The sequence below is a fragment of the Palaemon carinicauda genome, chromosome 40 (assembly GCF_036898095.1).
Source record: "Palaemon carinicauda isolate YSFRI2023 chromosome 40, ASM3689809v2, whole genome shotgun sequence".
Classification (NCBI taxonomy): domain Eukaryota; kingdom Metazoa; phylum Arthropoda; class Malacostraca; order Decapoda; family Palaemonidae; genus Palaemon; species Palaemon carinicauda.
Genome location: NC_090764.1, coordinates 10,411,784 through 10,419,516, shown reverse-complemented (window position 1 = coordinate 10,419,516; position 7,733 = coordinate 10,411,784).

Sequence of the window (7,733 nt, the reverse complement as noted above, 5' to 3'; positions counted from 1 at the left end):
AATTTGGTGTTGGGGAGATTCTAACCATTATTAGTGAAGCACACAGTCTCAACTATCAATCTCTTTCCTCCTAATTATAGTTAGATATCTCGTGCTCTTAATGTTTAAAGACCGCTCATGAATAGTAGAGACAAGGGACAGTGACATTGCCCTAGATAGCACGACAATGCTCTAGAAACTGACCGTATACACATATGATCAGCGCACAAGGCCCCTCATCACCCAAGCTAGCACCAGGAAGGGCCAGGCAATGGCTGCTGATTACTCAGCCGGTAGACCTATAGGCTCTCCCACACTCCACAATCTTTAGTTCACAAGGATGGTTGGGTTGCAGACACCAAAGAAACTATCGAGCTTGATCATCAAACAGGGGTTTGAGTCCCGCTCATACTTGTTAGTTTCTTTGGTGTCTGCAATCTAACCCGCCTTGTGAGCTAAGGATTGGGGTGTTTGGGGGAACCTGTAGGTCTACCTGCTGAGTCATCAGCAGCCATTTCCTGGCTCTCCCTGGTTCTAGTTTGGGTGGAGAGGAGGCTTGGGCGCTAGACATCGCTCTGCTTGCTAGGGCAATGTCACTGTCCCTTGCCTATGCCATTCATGAGCAGCCTTTAAAACTTTATGTCATTCACAGATAACTGCAAAGAAAACGAACGATTTAAACTTGAAAATGCTAACTTGGGAATAAAAACATTTTCACTTAACAACTACTCCCATCAACACCACTTCCGCAATGACAATTTAGCCAATTATATATCCCTTTGGTCAATCCACGAGAGAGAGAGAGAGAGAGAGAGAGAGAGAGAGAGAGAGAGAGAGAGAGAGAGAGAGAGAGAGAGAGAGAGAGAGAGAGTTTTTTTGGTTCCTATTGTTTTGTCTAGGGTTCCGGCAGCGTATTCGTTTGAATATGACACCAGCAAATGAAACAGAGAACACAAAACGAGCTTTTGAAAAAACGAGAGAAAGTGAGTGAGTGGTTACCGACACTAAATTTGACACTGTAAATGAGACGCTGCCATAGCCAGCAGTTGGTTGTCTCTTTTGCAAAAAAAAGTCCTTTTTTTCACTATAGAATAAGCAGAAAATGAAAAAAAAGATAAAAATAATTTTTGGTCAACTGGCACTAGTGAAAGATGATCGAATATATTTCAAGGAAAATGGCAAGAAGATTTGTTCATAGAGAATTGAATTCTCATCTGATGAATGCACAAATGATTTTGATTTGTGACTGCCTCTGCGTAAAAAAAAAAAAAAAAAAAAAAAAAAAAAAAAAAAAAAAAAAAAAAAAAAAAAAACCTTGATTATAATGAAAATAACAATTGAAAAATTCCTTGTAGATGACTATTCTGATAGTTTAATATTTTGTTTAATAGAAATTTCATCATATAATCAAACTTTGAGGCCGGGAATCCATGTTCGAGTCCCTTACTGTTTAATTTCCGTGACAAAACTTCTTTGGCGATATTTTTTTGGGGGATGATGGATGCCTTAATGTTTTAGGGTCTTCCTGGTTGTCGGTCTATTAGTAAGAATTTGGTTAAAATATTAATTTCACGGCTCCCTTTTTTTTGACCATTACGAAAAATTGAAATAGGCGTCAATGAAGATTTGACGTTTCATCCCCTTTTGCTCGAAAAAAAAAAAAAACCGAAAAACGCACGCAACATATTAAGGTCCACCAATTATTACCATTTGCAGGGAGATATTCAATTAGTATTTTCATTGAACTCCTTTTAAATCTGGATTTATGTAACAGAATTTTTTTTTTTACACAATAATACAAAAACGCAGTCATACATGAATGCTATCATGTACTCTCCAGTATTTGCATTATTATCATTATTATTAATATACTAGACAAGTGTCGTCGTTCCGATAGGCCCTACTGCTTCCTCCGGTCGTCTTGGTGACCGCTGAGGTAGCAGCAGTAAGGGACCCAGCATATGAAGCTTCCTTTGTGGTGAATAACGGGAGAGGTTGGGCTGTGGCACCCTAACAGTAGTAAACAAACTTGGCTGAATCCCTCGTCAGACTGGGAGGAGCGAAGAGAGGAAAAGTCCCCCTTTGTTCTTTTTTTTTTTTTTATGTCAGCTACCCCCAAAATTGGTGAATAGATAGATTCTGCACAGATCACTGGATCCTTGAACTACATAAGTAGTTAAAAGGCAGTTGCCACTTCCGACTGCCTCCTCCCATTTGAAATCTATGCTATAAGGTTTAAGGAGCGAAGAGAAAAGAAGTCCCCCTTTATTTTTCTATGTAGGCGACTCCCAGAAATTGGGGGCAGTGCCTTCGTAAATAGATAGATTCTGCACATATTACTGGATCCTTGAACCACGTAAGTAGTTAAAAGGCAATTGCCACTTCCGAGTGCCTCTTCCCATTTGAAATCTATGCTAAAGGGTTTAAGGAAAAAAAAAACAATCAAAAACTTTAACGCGAAAAACTAAAATGTACTCTGAAATATTCCAAATGACGAAAGCCGAAGTGACAGACGAAATCCAGAATTCAAAACATAAATTGCCACCCGCATTTCTCTGGCTGTTTACAGTGGAAGCGAAAGTTAATTACTGGACGCTTTCCTTCAGTCTTTTATAAAGTGGGTTTGCTTTAATAAGTTATTTCATGGATAGAATTCGAGCCTGAGAAATGCATTTATACCGAATGACTTGGTGATTTCAGTCAATAATAATAATAATAATAATATTATTATTATTATTATTATTATTATTATTATTATTATTATTATTATTATTATTATTATTATTATTACTACTACTACTACTACTACTACTACTACTACTACTACTACTACTACTTGATGTTGTTGTTGTTGTCGTTGTTGTTCAAAGGAAATATCAAATCCTTTGTGAAAAAAGCCATGAATATATTTCTATACGAGTGATGGTCTTATCTACATCTATAAATTAATTTCTAAATATTCCTTATTCACTGATGTATGAACATGCGGATTAAAATGTTTTAAATATAACGCTACTTAATGGTTGGTCGTTTACTCTAGTTAAATAAAACAAAATTTAAAAAATTAGAGTTTGCTGATAATTCGACAGCAAAATTATTATAATTATTGACTATTGATTCCTTTAGTAAATATGTGATTTCATCAATAAGCTAGATAATCAAGTTCATATGAGACTACTTTTCATTTTATGCGAGGATTAATGCGAATTTTGATGCTTTGCTATTTTACTGACATACAGATTATAAAAAGTTATTGGCCTTTATGCTAAAGAAATTAAAGTATGTATATTTGACCAATTGATTAATAACAGTTAAACATTCCTTCTAGTATCTAGTTTCAAGAGCCATCTGTTAAACATTCCTTCTAGTATTTAGTTTCTAAAGCCCCTCTGACGTTGAGAGAGAGAGAGAGAGAGAGAGAGAGAGAGAGAGAGAGAGAGAGAGAGAGAGAGAGAGAGAGAGAGAGAGAGAGAGAGAGAGAGAGAAATTAAAAGAAGCGACTACTAAAAATTCCATAAACTATCACGTAGTCTTTCCTATTTTCATGTAATTAATTTCTTCTCCATTTCACGAACAAAATATAAAAAAAGGGCTTTTAATACACACGACTTTTATAGAGGAAAAATCATCGTTTTTCAACACAAGTATTAAACAATTTTTTTTTTTTGTTCGACGCTGTTTCCGTCATGATAATCCCGCCAATTACTTCATCCCTTTGCTCAATCACCCCGAAGTGGAGAGAGAGAGAGAGAGAGAGAGAGAGAGAGAGAGAGAGAGAGAGAGAGAGAGAGAGAGAGAGAGAGAGAGAGCTTGACCTTTGCTTTGTGTAGTCGAAATTTCGAGGATTATTCGTTTGATTATGACTGGAAAATTAAGCAGGAAAAAATAACGAGTCTTTGACTAATACTTGCATGAAAATTGCAATGAATCTGACGATTACTCAAACAGCTGATCGACTGTTAGCGCGCTTCTTCTTCTGCCAATAATACGAGACGAGACGAGGCATCTGAACCACAGCTCCTTTCGACGTCTGTGTTCAATTAAGTCACTTCAGTCGATAATGGTATGCAGCAAAGGCTTCATTGTAAACAGTTACTTCCTGTGGAAGAAGTTCGGAAGCATCGCTCGCAAAAATGGAAATGGATTACATTTACCCTGAAGTGAATGTTTTTTTTTTTTTTCTTTTTCCTGGGCTTCTGTCAGACTCGTTTGTCTGTTTACTGTCAGCATTGGGAGATCTTTCTCTTCTCTGGTGATACAAAAACTGTCACTTAAAATATTTTATTTTTCCTTGTTTCCTATCCTCACTGGGATATTTTTCCTGTTGGAGCCCCTGGGCTTATAGTATCCTGCTTTTCTAACTACGGTTGTAGCTTAGCAAGCAATAATAATAATAATAATATATATATATATATATATATATATATATATATATATATATATATACATATATGTATATGTATATATATATAATATATATGTATATGTATATATATATATATATATATATATATATATATATATATATATATATATATATATATATATATACTAGAACTCCTTATCCACAGTAATTTAGTTAATGTCTGCGTTGGAATATGTCAAGAGATCTAAACACAAAATGAAAAAAAAAAAACTTGCTTTTCTAAAGGATAAACAAATAGTGCTCTGGAGATTGTTCCAAAATTACCATGAAGTAATTTCCGGCAGAATATAAAATAATTCAATCACTGATTCTCTACTTGTCAAAGGAAACTAAACATGTGAGGTGGAATAAAATCATGTTTTCATTGATTCATAAATATGTGTTGAAAATAATTTCTCATACCTCTACAACACATAATTTTTGTTGTAAACATTATTTACTGTATTCTCTGCTGTGTTTAAAATTTTCTATTGGTACACTCAGGCACGCTGTTTTAACTTATTTCTATTCCTCTTGTTCCTATTTTTAAGTTTTTATAGTTTATATAAGAAATATTTAATTTAATGTTGTTACTGTTCTTAAAATATTTCATTTTGATTGTTTATTACCTCTCTTGTACTTTATTTATTTCCTTGTTTCCTTCCCTCACTAGACTATTTTTTCCTGATGGAACCTTTGGGCTTATAGCATCTTGATTTTTGAACTAGGGTTATAGATTAGCTTGTAATAATAATATTAATAATAATAATAATAATAATAATAATAATAATAATAATAATAATAATAATAATAATAATAATAATAATAATAATAATAATAATAATGCCTTGTATCTGATGCAAGAGCACATGATTCCTTGATTTAATACTGGGAATATGTATTGAAATACAAACGTAAAGAAACAATTAATCTTTCAGGTAAATGACAACATGACTGACACATGCCTTCAATATCCAACGTTATTTTCTTGTAATCAAATGGAGTGTTTCATTCGGTACGAAGATTTCACGCAAGAAAATTACATTATATTTGATTGTAGTGTGATATGTATTAAAATATCCTTTAGAACAAAGGGAAAGACATGGTATACTAGAAACCAGGTTTATGTCATAATTCTCCGTCGTATGTGTGTGGCATTGTTGATTAGTTTGAGAAAGAGAGCTGTGAGTGAAAGTGTTTTAGATTGATTTGATAAGAAAACGAATATATTAATTTAGATAGTTATTTCACAACTCTTAGTAAAAATATACCAGACGCATATAAGTAATATATTCCCGTTCTAAAATATTTTTAAGACCAATCATAGACAGACAAACAAACGAGCTTACTCACTCACACACACACACACACACACACACACACACACACACACACACACACACACAAATATATATATATATATATATATATATATATATATATATATATATATATATATATATATATATATATATATATATACATATATATGTGTATATATACATATATATATATATATATATATATAAATATATATATATATATATATATATATATATATATATATATAAATATATATATATATATATATATATATATATATATATATATATATATATATATATATATATATATATATATATATATATATATATATATATACATATATATATATATATATATATATAATGAACAGTATATATATTTTACAATATGAGCAATAATTTCTATTTAAATAATTTCCTTTCCTTTTCTGGTCTCTAAGACTTCTCGGCTGAAAACGTGTAACAACTGCTCAATTTAACGCTTAAATGAGTTACTTAAATCTGATGTTGTTTGTCCTTAGACTTTCTTCCCTCATGTTTTACTAAATGATTTTGTGTCCCTTAAATAAGTAAAATATGGTTTGTATTATCCGTAGACTTTATCTTGGTTTCAAATACTATAGTTGATCTTTTCTTTTTCCTTCTTGATCTTGTTTGACTATAAACATTTTGACTGCAAGCACATTGCAAATATGGAATTCAAGCCATATGAGCTTGCACTGGGGGCGAGGAGGCTATTCAATAAAAGCAAATGCAGGGAAAACGGCCTGTTTACACTATGAAATGAAATTTGAAAAAAATATATCGGAGTAAAAACGGACCACACACACAGACACACACACACACACACACACACACATATATATATATATATATATATATATATATATATATATATATATATATATATATATATATATATATATATATATATGTATATACACACACACACACACATATATATATATATATATATATATATATATATAATGAACAGTATATATATTTTACAATATGAGCAATAAATTCTATTTAAATAATTTCCTTTCCTTTTCTGGCCTCTAAGACTTCTCGGCTGAAAATATGTAACTACTGCTCACTTTGACGCTTAAAAGTTACTTAAATCTGATGTTGTTTGTCCTTAGACTTTCTTCCCTCATGTTTTACTTAATGATTCTGTGTTACCTAAATAAGTAAAATATGGTTGGTATTATCCGTAGACTTTATCTTGGTTTCAAATACTATAGATGATCTTTTCTTTTTCATTCTTGATCTTGTTTAACTATGAACAGTTTTTACTCTAAGTATATTGCAAATATGGAATTTAGGCCATATGAGCTGGCACTGGGGCATGGGATGCTGTTCAGCACCGAAAAGCAAATGCACGGAAAACCGTGTACACTATGAATTGAAATTTGAATAAAAAATGAAATCGAGTAAAAACGGACTGAATGTAAAATGAAGGCTATAAAGTGGGTGCAATTAAGGGCTAAAGTGATGCTTGAAAAACCCATCAGTATTGTCTGCAGTGTAGTACATGAGGTGCAAAGACAACACTGATTCATTAAGGAGTACATTGTTAAAAATTGGCCGTAAAAAAGGTAAATGCCCAACAACATTTAGTCCAGGATTAATACCGTTTTAAAAACGGATATATTGACGTTATGGCGTGATATTACGGTCACCAAGCCGTTAAAGATAATAACGATGGTAAAACTACGGTCGCCAGTATTTTACTGAAATACGGCTGAGAACAGTATATTCTTACAGAAAATTATCGATTAATATCGGAGTTTTTTTTTTTTTAATAGTGAAATTTATTATCGGTTGCAGCAGGTTAATGTTACATGTATTATTTTACTGTTCCTATTTTTTTATCATAAATATTTTTCTTCTTTTCAGTTTGACCTTTGGAAGTAGTACTCGGACCAGCACATGACTATCTGAATCTCGAAAATTCTTCGCCCGCTCGTCACATTTGAAGGTAAAACGTTAGCGTTAATTTTGGCATTTCCACCATCAAT